Genomic DNA, 15,510 nt, shown 5'->3' on the forward strand with positions numbered 1-15,510 from the left:
ATTCAGTGTGATACAATACAACAGGCTACTATCCTACTTAGTTTGGTCTGCATAAAATGAGATGTTATCCTCAATCCTCAATAGTGTATCGGTAGGGAACCCTCCTACATTACTGATTAGCACTTACTTAAGGAGAGTAATTTTCAAAGCTACTTCCATGAGTAATACTGTACCCATGGAAACTGGTTTTCATAAAGATGTCCACTCCAAGCAGAAGTAAAGTTATGCGCAAATATACCAACCTGATCTGCAGGTTCAGAAGGAATCGACAAACACAGAAGAACAAAAGACCCTCGCACAGGTCCAAACAAGCAGGCAAAACATAGCGAAGGTGACACCAAAGATGATGTCAAAGCAAAATGTCTAAAGGACTCAAATAGTTCACATCAGGAGTTTTATTCAAAGTATGCAATTTGAGCAGTGCTCCTGTTTTGATACATCTGTGTTCAGGTGTTGTTTTCAGACATTATAGAGCACTGAGGAATTTAATTTCTCCACACCACAGGGACTCCTGATGCAGGCCTTTGTGGCTGAAACACATTGAATACTTTGAATAAAACACCTGATGTGAACTATTTGAGTCCTTTGAACGGTTTGCTTTGACATCATCTTTGGTGTCACCTTCGATGTGTTTTGCCTGCAGGTTCAGAAGCCATACCCAGAGCGGGAGAATAGCAGGGTTTGTAAGTATGCATACTGGTTTGTTTAATTAATTAATTAAGCTTGATGGTCTCACTACCTTCTGAAACACCTAGGAGTTAGTCAAAGAAAAAACAAAGAACTCAGGTCCCAAAGATTATTGAAAACAAGCTGGTGTAAAATGCTCTATTCATGCCTTGATTTATCTTCCTAACTACCAGGTAGTCTGACTCCAGGTACAGTTCCACAGGAAATGCATTCCAAACATTCAGGGCCACAAAGCTAAAAGCATTTTTTCTCAAACAACCAATTTAGCTGCTGTAGGCCCAGGGGATCTGCAGCAAGGATTATTGTGAAGAACATTTTTGTACTTGAACATAATTAACCAGTTATAAATAATCAGACGTAGTACTTGCACTTATACTGGAATAATATGATCAGATCTCTTCTTCAGCAGCAATAAGCATGAAGAAATGTTTTGTATAAGTTGCAATCACTTTGGGTTTTTTGGGGGGAGGGGGCGGGGGGAAGTCCCCGATAAAGGGCACTAAAGTAATCAATCCTAGTAATCACTACAGTACATAAGTGTTCCCAGAACATGCCTAACTAAAAAAAGGTTGAATACAACAATGCACATGCGGCTGAAAAAGACGCTCTGCAATGCTGCAGAAATTTCATATTTCTAGCTTAAATTGGGATCCAAGAGGACCTCCAAATTACATATGCACTCCTTAGGGCAAAGCAGGGGCGTAGCCAGACCTCGGCGAGAGGGGAGTCCACAGCCCAAGGTGGGAGGACACATTTTAGCCCACCTCCCCAGCTGCCGCCCCTCTTCCGCAGCCACCCCTCCCCTGCCACTTCTGACCCTTCCCCGCCACTTCCAACCCTGCCGCCACCGCCACAAGATACCTTTGCTGGCGGGGGTCCCCAACCCCGCCAGCCGAAGCCTTTCTCAGCACTGGTCTCCAGACGTCAGGAGGAAGAAAGCCCAGATCAGCGAACGCGGCACGCCTGCACGTTCCTTTAAGTGAAACTGAGCATGCTCAGAATCACTTAAAGGAACGTGCAGGATGTCAGGACTCAAGACAGCAGCACAGATCCGCGAATGCAGCACGCCAGAGACCAGCGCTGAAGAAGGCTTCGGCTGGAGGGGGTTGGGGACCCCTGCCAGCAAAGGTACCAGGGGCCCGGACTAAATCTGTGGGGGCCCATGCCCCTGGGGCAAAGCCCAACATCTTCCATTTATACAGATTCCTGCAGTGGCCTCCCAAACTGTTAAACCCTGGATTTCAAAATTCTCAGGACCAAGTTTCAACCCATTGATGCCAAACTATACAGCAACATTCACTAAGAAGGCACTAAGCCTGACAGCTGTGGACTTTGTATCATTCGGTACTGGTATCCACAACTATAAACAAAAGAATCGGTTCGACCACTAGATGACTGAGGGGCAAAAGGGGCAATCAGGGAATACAAAGCCATAACAGAGAGATTAAATTAATTCTTTGCTTCAGTCTTCAGTGAGGAAGATTTGGGAGAGATACCGGTGCCAGAAATGGTATTCAAAGCTGACGAGTCAAAGAAACTGAATCAAATCTCTATAAATCTTGAGGATGTAATGGCGCAATTTGACAAAATGAAAAGTTGCAAATCTCCTGGACTGGATGGTGTTACTCGTACCCAGCTCGTGAGCCCAGGCCCCAGACAGAAAGGAAATCTAGGAGGCCTGAGGTAGACCGAACCACAACTAATAAAAGAAATAGCCCACAGGGTACTCACCCTGGACTCCAGCTCCCGAGAAGTGCAGAACTCCTCAAAGGTAGAGAACTTCAGGATACGTACAGCCTGCACTAACAGGCTAGGTTGCACCCAGATAGCGGAAGCGGGGCCACAGGAACCGACTGGCAACAACAGGTACTCCCCGGGGAAGAGCAGGAACAAAGATACCGGAACAGCTTCACCAGACTTCACCTGCACTTGGCCACCATTCCCCAGGAGTTGAGCCCCTGGGTGCAAGCGGCCAGCAGGACTTAGGCCCAACAGGAAGCAGCAGTAGTATCAGGTAAAGCTGAACCAAACTGACAGGCAGGACAAAGCAGACAGAACCCAGCACTATAAGCAAAAGGAGTACTGGCCAGAGCAAAGACTTCTGGGCACAAAACTCACACAGCCAGACACAGAGACCAAAGGGTTAACACAGCACACTAACTCCAGAGAAAGCGGTGGAACCACAACAGACAGAATTAAAAAAAAAAAAAGAAACAAGTTGACACTTCACAGAAGACACACACTGACCCCTCAACCACAGCACACAGCCCTGCTGCAGGGGAAAGCCAATTAACTACATGCTGAGAAAACAGACACAAAACAGGACACAGAACAAATGCTGACAACCAGCACTAGAGAACACGAAGAGAGAGAGGCAACAGAGTCCTCCCCCCCACCACAGAGCAACAGCTCTCCAAGCAGAGATAAGAGGCTTACAGCAAGAAAGACCTAACGCTAAAGCAACGTTTACCAGAAGCTACAGGTAAAAGTAGATCCTGGCTACTGACGTCTGAGCTGAAGACTTCAGCTACTACTCAGCTGACCAATAGCAAGCTAGTCCCACCCAGCTACCCTAGCAGAGAGGTTTCCAAACCCTCCCCAGTCCATAGCAAAGTGGGTTCCAGCCTCTCCTCAACCTGCTAGCAGAAACATAACAGATGGTAGGCATCCCAGAGTACTGATAGAACTGAAAAATTAACTTACAGAACTATTGTTAGTAACATGTCATTTATCTTTAAAATCAAGCTTAGTACCAGAAGACTGGAGGGTGGCCAATGTAATGCCGATTTTTAAAAAAGGTTCCAGAGGAGATCCGGGAAATTATAGACCGGTAAGCCAGATGTTGGTGCTGAACAAAATGATAGAGACTATTATAAAGAACAAAAGTATAGAGCATATTCAAAAACATGGATTAATGAGACAAAGCCTCACCAATCTATTACAAGGGAAAGGAGGTAGTGTCCTACTGTGGATTAAAAACTGGTTAAAAGATAGAAAACAGAGAGTAGGGTTAAATGGTCCGTGTTCTCAATGGAGAAGTAGATAGTGGGATTCCCCAGGGGTCTGTGCTGGGACCACTGCTTTTTAACATATTTATACATCATCTAGAGATGGGAGCAACTAGTGAAGTCAGGCAATTAAATTTGCTGATGACACAAAGTTATTCAAAGTTGTTCAATTGCAAGAGAACTGTGAAAAATTACAAGAGGACCTTAGAACACTGGGCATCTAAATGGCAAATGACGTTTAATGTGAGCAAATGCAAGTGATGCATGTGGCAAAGAGGAACCCAGACTATAGCTACGTAACGCAAGGTTCCACATTAGGAGTCACCGACCAGGAAAGGGAACTAAGCACCATCGTTGATGACATGTTGAAACCCTCTGCTCAGTAAGCAGCGGCGGCTAACAAAGCAAATAGAAGCCTTTGTATTGCTCCATGGTGCAACCACACCTCGAATATTGTGTGAAATTCTGGCCACCACATCTCAAAAAAACATATAGTGGAATTAGAAAAGGTACAGAGAAGGGCGACAAAAATGATAAAGGGGATGAGACAACTTTCCTATGAGGAAAGGCTAAAGCAGCTAGGATTCTTCAGCTTGGAGAAAAGACGGTTGAGGGGAGATATGATAGAGGTCTATAAAATAATGAGTGGAGTGGAATGGGTAAATGTGAATCGCTTGTTTACTCTTTCCAAAACTACTAGAACTAGGGGACATGCAATGAAGCTACAAAGTAATAAATTTAAAACAAATCAGGGAAACTTTTTCTTCACTCAACATGTAATTAAACTCTGAAATTCGTTGCCAGAGAATGTAGTAAAAGCAGGTAGCTTAGTGGGATTTTAAAAAGGTTTGGATGGCTTCCTAAAGGAAATGTTCATAGACCATTATTAAAATGGACTTGGGGAAAATCCACTGCTTTTTGGAATCTTGCCAGGTACTTGTGACCTGGATTGGCCACTGTTGGAACAGGATGCTGGGCTTGATGGACCTTCAGTATGGCAATACTTATGTACTTATATGGTGCTGCAGAATGATATATACTACAAAGTACAATTAAATGTTAAATTGTAGTAGAGATAAGTTAGAGCCTTGTGGAACCCCTAATGACACTATCTTGGGGCCTGAATATTCCTCCCTCCCTCCTATCACCACACATCATCAAGTGCATCCTGACTTCCATAAAAGAGTGCAACCAATCTCAGATGGATCTGGATATACCCACAGATCATAAATGCAGTTCCATGACTGATAGTGTCAAAGGCTGCCAAAATGTCAAAAAGGACTAAAAGAATCTGACCCCTGTCCAAGGTCAAACAGATTTGTTTACAAGTGAAAGCAGGACCATTTTTGTGGAAACTGGAATCACTTTTTCAAAAGACTGGATGACTAGGGCAAGGTAGGCCCATATCATCTACAAACTCTGATAACAGGATTATACTCTACCCTTTAAATGATTTTTCCTGAAAACAGCATGATTGAAATACAGCAATGCTACTCCACCTCAGCCATTCCACCCTGCTCCAGTATATTTTACTTCAGAAATATTATGCACACAAAATAGCAAGTGTAAATATGTGCACATAATTCTCCTGGAGAAAATTTCAAAGCGTGTGTTTTCGCTTTAACAATCTGACATAGTTCACACAGTCAAGAATATACATTTATTTATTTATTGCATTTGTATCCCACATTTTCCCACCTCTTTGCAGGCTCAATGTGGCTTACAATACATCATGAATGGTGACAACATGAGAAAACATACATTTAATATTACAGAAGGATTTTGGGTAACATGATAATAAAAACATGTACATGTACCTTTGACTGCTATAAGCACTTATAAACTTATCCTCTAACCCCCAGATTCTATGCATAGTGCCGACAGTTAGGTGCCGGAATATGTGCACGGATCTGAGACCTGCATGCAACTTAAGGTGGAAATGAGCACCAATTGGTCACTTAATTGGGGCTAATTTGTGCTTGATTAAAGTTGTATGCGAACCTCCCCTGCAGACTATTCTATACCTTGGCATCTAACTTTTCCCACACACATCCCAAAAGGGGACGTGGCCATAGGAGAGACATGGGCAGAGCATGGGCTTTCCTGAATGTTAGGCGCCAAACTTACGCCTATCTCTATCAGGAGTAAGTCCAGTGCTGAGAGTTAGGCGTGACCTGTGCGCTAGGCTGGTATTCTAACTTTCAGTGCTGTATATAGAATTCAGGGGCATAGCCAGATTTCAAAGGTTGGGGGGTCCGGAGCCCAAAATGTGTGTGTGTGGGGGGGGGGGGGGGCACAGTTTGGCCTGCCTCCCTGCCGCAACCCCACATACCTTGGCTGGCGAGGGTCCTCAACCCTGCCAGCTGAAGTCTTTCTCTAATGCTGTTCTCTGTGCATTGCCAGCCCTGCTTCCCCTCATGTCACGTGCATGCTCGGTTTTAGTGAAACTGAGCATGTTCGAAAGTGTGTATGCTCAGTTTCACTGAAATCGAGCATGCACGCAACGTGAGAGGAAGCAGGGCAGGACATGAACAGACAACAGCACTGGAGAAAGGCTTCAGCTGGCAGGGTTTGGGGACCCCCACCAGCCAAACCAGGGGCCCTGGATCCAATTTGGGGGAGGTCCCGGCCCCCCATAGCTACGCCACTGATAGAATTTCCCCCTAAATACACTACAAAAAGGGGGCTACAAGAGCTTAATCACAGTATAAAAGTGAATTAATAAAATATAAAAAAGTATCCAATCATTTTAATAATCACAAACAATGAGACATCATTGCTTCCTCTATACCACTTTGTACATAAACTAACATACAATTGTCACTGAATGCTCAAATCTGACAGTTTCTCTCACATAATATAGTGTGGAGTCTGCTTTGGGTTTGTGCTAATGAGCAGCCCTTGAAAATGGACTATTATCAGCTAAAATGCCACCTTGGAGGTTTCCTTGTAGATGAGTATCATTTTGCTGCATTTTATGACAGTAAGCATATGTGTTCCTAGATGTAAATAGTACCCGAGTGTATATCTCAAATGAACTCTGAACATGATGGATAGGCAGATACATGGCAGCTAAACAGTAAGGTTCTACTTAGCTTCATTTGTAAATTTATTAATCAGAGGGCCTCAACAGAGAATGGTAACAGCTACACCACCTTCTATTTTACTTTCTGATTAAGAATGTGAGTTAATGTTTTTTTGGCCCCCTGTCAAGACTGCATAAATTTATTTCCCTTAGTCCAGAAAAAAATGTCAACCAATGTGTGTGTATAAAGCAGGCTTGTCCAAGTACAGTTCAAGGGCTGCAAACAGGCCAGGTTTTCAGGATATCCTTAATGAATATGCATGAGAAAGATTTGCATGCTCACAGCATCCACTGTATGCAGTGGATGTTGTGGGCATGCAGCATTCATACACATCTCTCATACACATTCATTATATTCTAAATCCTTAATGAGTTCCCTGATTTCAATCTGATTACAATTATTTCTATATTAACCACGTAATCACTATTGTCTGTATATATGAGACTTTAAAGGTTTATACACTTTTATAAAGAAAGGAGAAAAACAATAAGAAAGTAAGTCCAGGCCTTATCATTGTTGTTTTAGTCACTACCCCTGAAGACACACTACGGCGAAACACATATGTGTAGGGTGTGGCAGGAGTTTGGATATATACCTCAAATAGGAGGAGAGAAGCAAGGAGAGGTGTGACTCGAGGAGCAAAACTGGAAGATAAAGGAACAACAGATAAGGAAAAGGAAGTTACGATTACGTTGGAAAAGTTGTGAATGGGGCTTATTGTTCATTTCAACGTTAGAGACTTGAGAAATGATGATGTATAGTCAGATGTATTAACAACTGACAAATGGAACAACAAAATTCATGTAACTGAAGAAAATGCAAGTTCCTTATACATAAAAGGGGAAAGAACAATAATGTAAAGAGGTTGCTATTGTGAGCACTCCGGAGGGCGAGTGCGAGGGAAAGGGGATAGTGGTTCTTTCAGCCGGCATCATCCCCGGTCATTCAGCCCAGCTAGGAGAGCAGTGCGCCCTCTAGGGATCAAACTGCCAGGGAAAGCTGTAATGCAGGAGAAAAACTACACTCCCCAGAAGCCAGTGCAGGGTCAGCTGAACTCCCAGGAGGAGGAGGGAGGAATGACTGATTGGGAGATGAGGTCTGATCCTGGAGATGGGGAACAGCTGGTGGAGCTTGGGGAGGAGGAGGAGATGGAGTGGAATAAAGAAGAGGTAGAAGGAGAAAGTAAGGAAGAATGTATGGAGGTGGGTGGTTTGGCTCTAACCCGTGCAGACAGGGTGAGAGCTTTTGTGGCCTCAGCATTGCCCCGGTTGTGGAGTTGGGGGAAGCTGGGAGCAAAGCAGTGGGGAAGCAACTGGAAAGCACAACTTGCTACCATATTGTCTGTTCCCAAGAGGTAGTGCTGTGGAAGGTGGGAAGGGATTTAAGACAGAAAGGCATGTGCATTTTGGAACTTAAACTGTAGGAGGTGAGGGAGGAGGTGGTTCCAGCTAAATCTCCAAAACTATCTGCTGTGAAGATAGTGAGGCTGGAGGTTTGGGGAGGGTTTAAAACAAAAGCCTGTAATTGGAAATGAATTGAAGTTTGCTGATGGTTGGAGGTGTTTCAATAAGGCTGACATCTGTAACAATAAAGAACTTGGATTGCTCTTACTGTCGGAGTGGGACTGAGTTTCTCCACAGCTGGCAAGTTGGAGAGAGAGAGAGAGAGAGAGCAAAAATGCGGTGGCTGGCTAGGAAAGTGGACGGAAGCCAGTGAAAGCTAAGCAGGGTCGACCCTGGCTCCCACCTGGAAGGGTGACCTGGTTACACTATGAACAAACATGTAATATCTCAGTCTATTTATGATGACGATATAAATTGAAGTTATGTGAGTTATTGAAGAAGAGCATAAAAATTAGACAACGGAGTACAACGTGGTTAGGTATGATAAAGAGTGAATGTTGAATGAATGAGGCAAGGTTTGGATTATAGAATTTTATAGAATGTCAACAAAATATAAACTATCATTTTAAAGCATTTGTTTAATAAAGAAGGTTGAAATCATATATACAGACAATAGTGATTACGTGGTTAATATACACATTCATTAGGGATATGCTGAAAATCTGTGCTGCTTGCAGCCCTCAAGCACTGAAATTGGATAAGTCTAGTGTAAAGAATGTCATCTATGTTGTGATGTGTACACCACAGCATGCTTCCCATATAGTGCCTTTTACACTCAGAAAATTTAGTATATTAGCTCACTGGAGACCTTGTTGGATTATTTACGGTGAATTTAAAATGCATCAGATATGCAGACTGTTTTATTAGGTGCCAAGAGAAATTCATACATAATCCACATCATTGTTTTGTTCCCTGCAGGGCAGTGATCGTGTCTCCTGAGTTTTCTTGCCATTTTCTGTGCATATACAATGAGTATCTTTATTTGAGAAGTTATTTCACCTAATGCTACATTTTGGCAGTGAGCACCCACACAGAGTACAACCACTTTGTGAAGCTAGCTACGCGGCCATGCTCCTGTAAAGCAAATAAAAGGACAAATATGACACGTTTCTACTGTTTTTGCTCTTGCTCAGCTGCTTTTGACCTAAAAACACACAAGCAGATCCTGAAGGTGTGTTGAATATGCAATCCTTGAATCAACAAACATAAAACACATTAAACATTTCAGACAAAGAAGATGACATCAAGCAACAGATATTGCTAAAAAAATTTTTTAGAAAGTTCGTATCCCCTCCCTCTTTGAATTGTAACGTAGCCCTTTCAGCTTCCCACTATGCCCAGTTCAATGTATGTTGTACAGATTTATGGAATTACCTATCCTTTAATCACCTTCTAATTATGCAAACCATCAGGTGTCCCTCCACAATCATCCAACTCACCAACCCCCCTGTTTACTAAGCTGCTCTAGCGGCTACTGGGCACTAATGCCAAAACAGCAGCTTAGTAAACAGAGGGGCAAAGTTTCAGATTCAGATCCCTAATTGTGTCTGGGTGATAATTAGAGAGGCTCAAAGACTCACACACAAACTACAACACACCAATGGCGTAGCCACAGGTGGGCCTGGGTGGGCTGGGGTCCATCCACTTAGGGCTCAGGCCCACCCAACAGCAGCACATATTTAGTGCTAGCTAGTGGGGATCCCAAGCTTCGCCAGCTGAAGACCTCCCCCTGATGGTGCTGAAAACACTGCTTTCCACTTCAGCAGTCTAAGCTTCCTAAGCTGCTGATACTGGCCTCATCGCATTGGGGGTGGGGGGGGGGGGGGGGGGGGGGGTTGGGAGAGAACACTTGGTGCCCACCCAATTCTTGACTAGGCCCACCCAAAATCTGCTATCTGGCTACGCCCCTGCAACACACACAGCAAACAGCATGATTTCTTAAGTCTTCGCTCTAGTAGAATCAAGGCTACAGAAAGAAAAAGGAAAGGATTTTGGATTTAACTCGTGCTTTATATTAAGGTAAGTAACAAGATTTTCAGAAAGCATTTGACAAGGTCCCTCATGAGAGTCCCCTGAAAAAAATTAAAAAGTCAAGGGATAGGAGGCAATGTCTGTTGTGGATTGTTAGCACATGGGCTCTGACCAATAAACTGAAACTGAATGCGCAAAAAACGAAGGTCCTGTGGTTCCAAAATCAGGGAGTTGAGGTCCCATCGTCAATATCTTTGTCCAATGGTCAAAGCTTTACAGTCGAGTCTGAAATCAGAGTACTAGGGGTCTTGCTTGATTCTTCACTCACCTTCTCTTTCTACATTAACCAGCTATGGAAGAAAATACTATTCAAAATGAGACAGCTATGTCTAGTCAGATCATTCTTTGACCAAAACGCTTTTGCACTAATAGTTCAAATGTTAGTCCTACCTCACTTGGATTACTGTAACATTCTATTTCTTGGTATTAAGTGTCAATATCAGAAAAAACTGCAAATCATACAAAATACAGCTGCTAGCTAATATTCAGATTGAATAGATATACTAGTGTTTCAACTCATCTTAACAAATTGCACTGGCTTCCCATAGCAGAAAGACTCAGGTTCAAAGCTGCTTGTTTAGTTTTTCAAATCTTATAGGGTTTCACCTCTGAATTGCTAAGACCACTTCGCTACGTTTGGTCCAGTCTAACAGACTGAAAGAACAACTGATGCTAGCATCACCATTTCAAAAGAAAATGTGAAATTAGAAGATTTTCATCTCTCTATTCCCTTACCTGGAGTTAAAATTGGAATGCTCTACCTATTGCCATCAGTATAGGAAACAGCTACTTTAGCTTCAGGAAGAGGCTAAAATCCTCTCTTCCCAAAGACTGCTTCATAACAATCCATTGACTTCTATCTAGTATCATCTATTATCCTTTCCTATAATGTTTTTGGTCTCATGCATTACACCAATGGTCTCTAATTGTTCTCATACCTCACATTAACATTATTGGCTTTTGTCTCACCTAGAATGTAAACCGCACTGAACCCTGGAAAGGGGATATTAGCTGTATACAAGAATTAATTTACTTATCCCTGGGGATAGGTAATATGGAATCTTGCTACCCTTTGGGATTCTGCCAGGTACTTGTAACCTGGATTGGCCACTGTTGTAAGCACAATATTGGGCTAGAGGGACCATCGGTTTGACCAAGTATAGCTTTTCTTGTATTCTTATGAACTTACCTAACACTCCCACACATTGTAAGTCCCGTCATCAATGGTAACAAATATGTACATAGGTCTGACAGCACATGTACCTATTAGTGAAGGGAGGGGCCAAGTATTCTGGAAGCTGCGCTCTGATGTAAATAAATAGTAATACGTAACTGGTCCTGAAGCTCAGAAGAAGCTGAAAGAGTAGGAATGGGAGAAAGAGAGATTACTCACCTATAGCAGGTGTTCTGTGAGGACATCATCGATGAAGCCCCAGTGCAGAGAACTTCTCAGCAACACCTATAAGCCTTTAGAAGGACGCATCATGCATATGCGTGTGTTGTCCTGCTTGCCACCACCATGAAGGACCAGACAGGCTATTAGAACATTAACAGAATATAACTCCTAGGGAATGTGGGTTGGTATGTGAGAATATGTGGCTGATGTTCTCAGAGAACACCTGCTATAAGTGAGTAATTTCACTTTCTCTAAGGACAAGCAGAACAACAGATTTTCACAGATGGGAATCTCTAGCTACCAGGTTGTCTGAAAAACAAAAAGGAGCAGCCCGGAGCAGAAAAAAGTGGGGAATGGAGTCTGATTCTAGACGACAAATAGATTTTGAAGGATGGACTGACAAAACTGACTGTCGCATAGGGAGTCTTGCTCTAAGACTGAGATATGAATGTGTGTACTTCTGACACATCACAGCTCTGCACATCTCTTCTATGGAGGCTGACCTCAAGTGGGTTACCAAAGCAGCCATAGCTCAGACATTATAAGCCATTACCTGACCCGCCAAAGTCATCCTGGCCTCAGCAAAAGTGAAGGAGATGCAGTCTATCAGTCAGTTGTATAAACTGCATATACCGATGGCTGTACCCATCCTCTTAGGGTCAAAAGAAGCAAATAGCTGGGTGGGCTGTCTATGGGTTTTAGTCCACTCCAGATAGAAGGCCAAGACTCTCTTGCAGTCTAAAGTATGCTCTTTCACCGGGATGGGCATGAGGTTTTGGAAAGAATGTTGGCAGAACAACCGACTGGTTAACGTGGAACTCCGACACGATCTTAGGAAAGATGCGTGTGAAGAAATACACTGCAGGATGAAGTGACCGTCACCAAGAATAAAACCTTCCAGGTCAAAAACTTCAGATAACAGTTATCAAGTCGTTCAAATGGAGCCTTCATCAGCTGGGTGAGACTGACACTGGGTGAATCCTAACAGAGTTGGTCTTGAGGCCAGACTCTGATAGGGACAGAAGGTGCTCAAGTAGTTTTTGTGTAGAACAGGAAAAAAGATCTAGAGCATTGCCCTCACATTAGACATCAAACCGCTGACATTTAAAATTATATGACCTCTTAGTAGAATCTTATCTGGAAGCAAGGAGAAATTTACAAATTTTTGCAGGGTGTCGTGGACCATATCATTCGAACTAGAGTCTTACCGGAGTCTCTAAAATGGGTACGGATGATAGTACTGTTGAAGCCGGGCAAGGATTCTTGCGATCCATGTTCCTATTGTCCCACCTGCCTTTTAAATTATCTATGTAAATTATTGGCGAAGGTACTGGCTAATCATCTGGCGTGGATCCTTCCATCCCTGGTTGACGAGTCACATGCGGGGTTTATAAGGGGGTCGCACAGCTACAAAAAACATACGGGCCATTCTAACATCCTTGGAAGAGGTACAACAGAAAAAGTTGTCATCTTTGCTTATTAGCTTCGAGGTGGAGAAGGCATTCAACTGTGTCTTCTGGAATTTTCTTTTTATAGTGTTATGGAGATATGGTTTGGATGGCTTCTTTGAGGAAGTGGTTGGGGTTCTCTATTTGAATCCAAAGGCATTCTCCCTCCTTTTAGAGCTGGAGTAATAGATTTCATAATCTCAAGTTACTGGAGAGAAATGGTGCCCGATTTTCTTTGAGAAAGAAAAGCTTTTCCTCTCAATATGGGATCCATATATTCATTCTTTACCACCCAGAGCCAGAAGTCTAGTACTTAAATCTCCTTGATGGCCTGGGGAGTGAGGTTTCTCTCTTGGGGGGGGGGGGGGGGGGGGACTTTCAGAATGCTGACAGGTTGTGAGTTCATTTTTTTTCTGTCTTCGGGTTCTCAAGGGTATTTTAAGAAACAGAGACATATAACCAACTAGAAATTGCAACAATCTCTACAAAAGATTCTTCCTTATCAAAGTCAATTCAAATATTATTATATATCTGCCCCCTGGAAGTTGGGAGCAAATGGAAGAAGTGTTCAATGAGTTTATTGCAACTGCTTGTGTTAATAATGATGACATTTTGTTGATTGGAGATGTCAACCTTCACCTTAACAATCCTAATAATCATAATACCAAGCAATTTCTTGACTTTCTTCAATTGTGGCAATTCTCAGTCTTCAATGGCCAATCTTCTTATGTCAAAGGTCATCAACTGGATATATTAGCAACCAAATTTGGAGACTCATTTAATTTTTCAGTGTTTAATCCACAATAGTTATCAATTCCTTGGTCAGATCATAGCTGCTTCACATTTAAATTAAATTGGATGAAAGCTACATTTAACCTTAAGACAAGAAAAGATTCTCACATCTTTCAAACCAGAGGTAAAATTGACCCTATAGTCAACTTTTCCTCTCCTCCATCCATTGACTTTATTCAAAAACGGAATGACACCTATTGTATAGTTCTAGACAAGACTGCACTAATCAAAACCAAATCCAGATCTAATCCAAGGTTATCTCCCTGGTACAATGCAGATCTCTTAGATATGAAGCGAAAATGCAGAAGATATGAAAGAATTTGGTCCAAAACTAAAACTAATGATAGCAGGATACATTGGAAACAGCTAAAATTACTTATTACTCTAAATTCATAGGCAAAACAACAATTAACCCTAGAAAACTATATGCTATAGTTAACTCATTGCTGAATATGCAACAGTAACCTCCACAAATGAATCTGTCCCTTCAGTGGACCAATTGGCCTATTATTTTGAACAGAAATAACTAAAATAAAACAAGAACTGAAAAACCCTTCCATCTCATTAGATCAATTCCTTAATTTACTACTACTACTTAACATTTCTAGAGCGCTACTAGGGTTACGCAGCGCTGTACAAATTAACAAATAAGGACAGTCCCTGCTCAGAAGAGCTTACAATCTAAAGGACGAAATGTCAAGTTGGGGTAGTTTAGATTTCCTGAGAAAAGGTGTAGTGATTAGGTGCCGAAGGCGACATTGAAGAGGTGGGCTTTGAGCAATGATTTGAAGATGGGTAGGGAGGGGGCCCGGCGTATGGGCTCAGGGAGTTTGTTCCAAGCATGGGGTGAAGCGAGGCAGAAAGGGCGAAGCCTAGAGTTGGCGGTGGTGGAGAAGGGTACTGAAAGGAGGGATTTGTCAAGAGAGCTGAGGTTACGGGTGGGGACATAAGGGGAGATGAGAGTAGAGAGATAAGGAGGGGCTGCAGATCGAGTGCATTTGTAGGTGAGTAGGAGAAGCTTGAACTGTATGCGGTATCTGATCGGAAGCCAGTGAAGTGACTTGAGGAGAGGGGTGATATGAGTATATCGGTTGAGGCGGAAGATAAGACGTGCGGCTGAGTTCTGGATGGACTGAAGGGGGGATAGATGGCTAAGTGGGAGGCCGGTGAGGAGTAGGTTGCAGTAGTCAAGGCGAGAGGTAATGAGAGAGTGGATGAGAGTTCGAGTGGTGTGCTCGGAGAGGAGGGGGCGAATTTTGCTAATGTTATAGAGGAAGAAGCGACAGGTCTTGGCTATCTGCTGGATATGCGCAGAGAAGGAGAGGGAGGAGTCGAAGATGACACCAAGGTTGCGGGCAGATGAGACAGGGACGATGAGGGTGTTATCAATTGAGATAGAGAGTGAAGGGAGAGGAGAAGTGGGTTTGGGTGGGAACACAATAAGTTCCGTCTTGGCCATGTTTAGTTTCAGGTGACGGTTGGACATCCAGGCCGCAATGTTGGTTAGGCAGGCCAGTACTTTGGCCTGGGTTTCCGCAGTGATTTCTTGTGTGGAGAGGTAAAGCTGGGTGTCGTCAGCATAAAGATGATAGTGGAAACCATGAGAAGAGATTAGGGAGCCTAAGGAAGAGGTGTAGATTGAAAAAAGAAGGGGCCAAA

At 43.1% G+C, this 15,510-nt stretch overlaps 1 protein-coding gene across 1 annotated transcript in view; it reads right to left on the reverse strand.

Moving 5' to 3' along the window:
* The window catches only part of OSBPL6 (oxysterol binding protein like 6), a 265,393-nt gene that overhangs the window by 83,531 nt on the left and 166,352 nt on the right, over window positions 1-15,510 (reverse strand). The window lies entirely within an intron of this gene.

The sequence above is a fragment of the Microcaecilia unicolor genome, chromosome 7 (genome assembly GCF_901765095.1).
Source record: "Microcaecilia unicolor chromosome 7, aMicUni1.1, whole genome shotgun sequence".
NCBI classification, from domain to species: domain Eukaryota; kingdom Metazoa; phylum Chordata; class Amphibia; order Gymnophiona; family Siphonopidae; genus Microcaecilia; species Microcaecilia unicolor.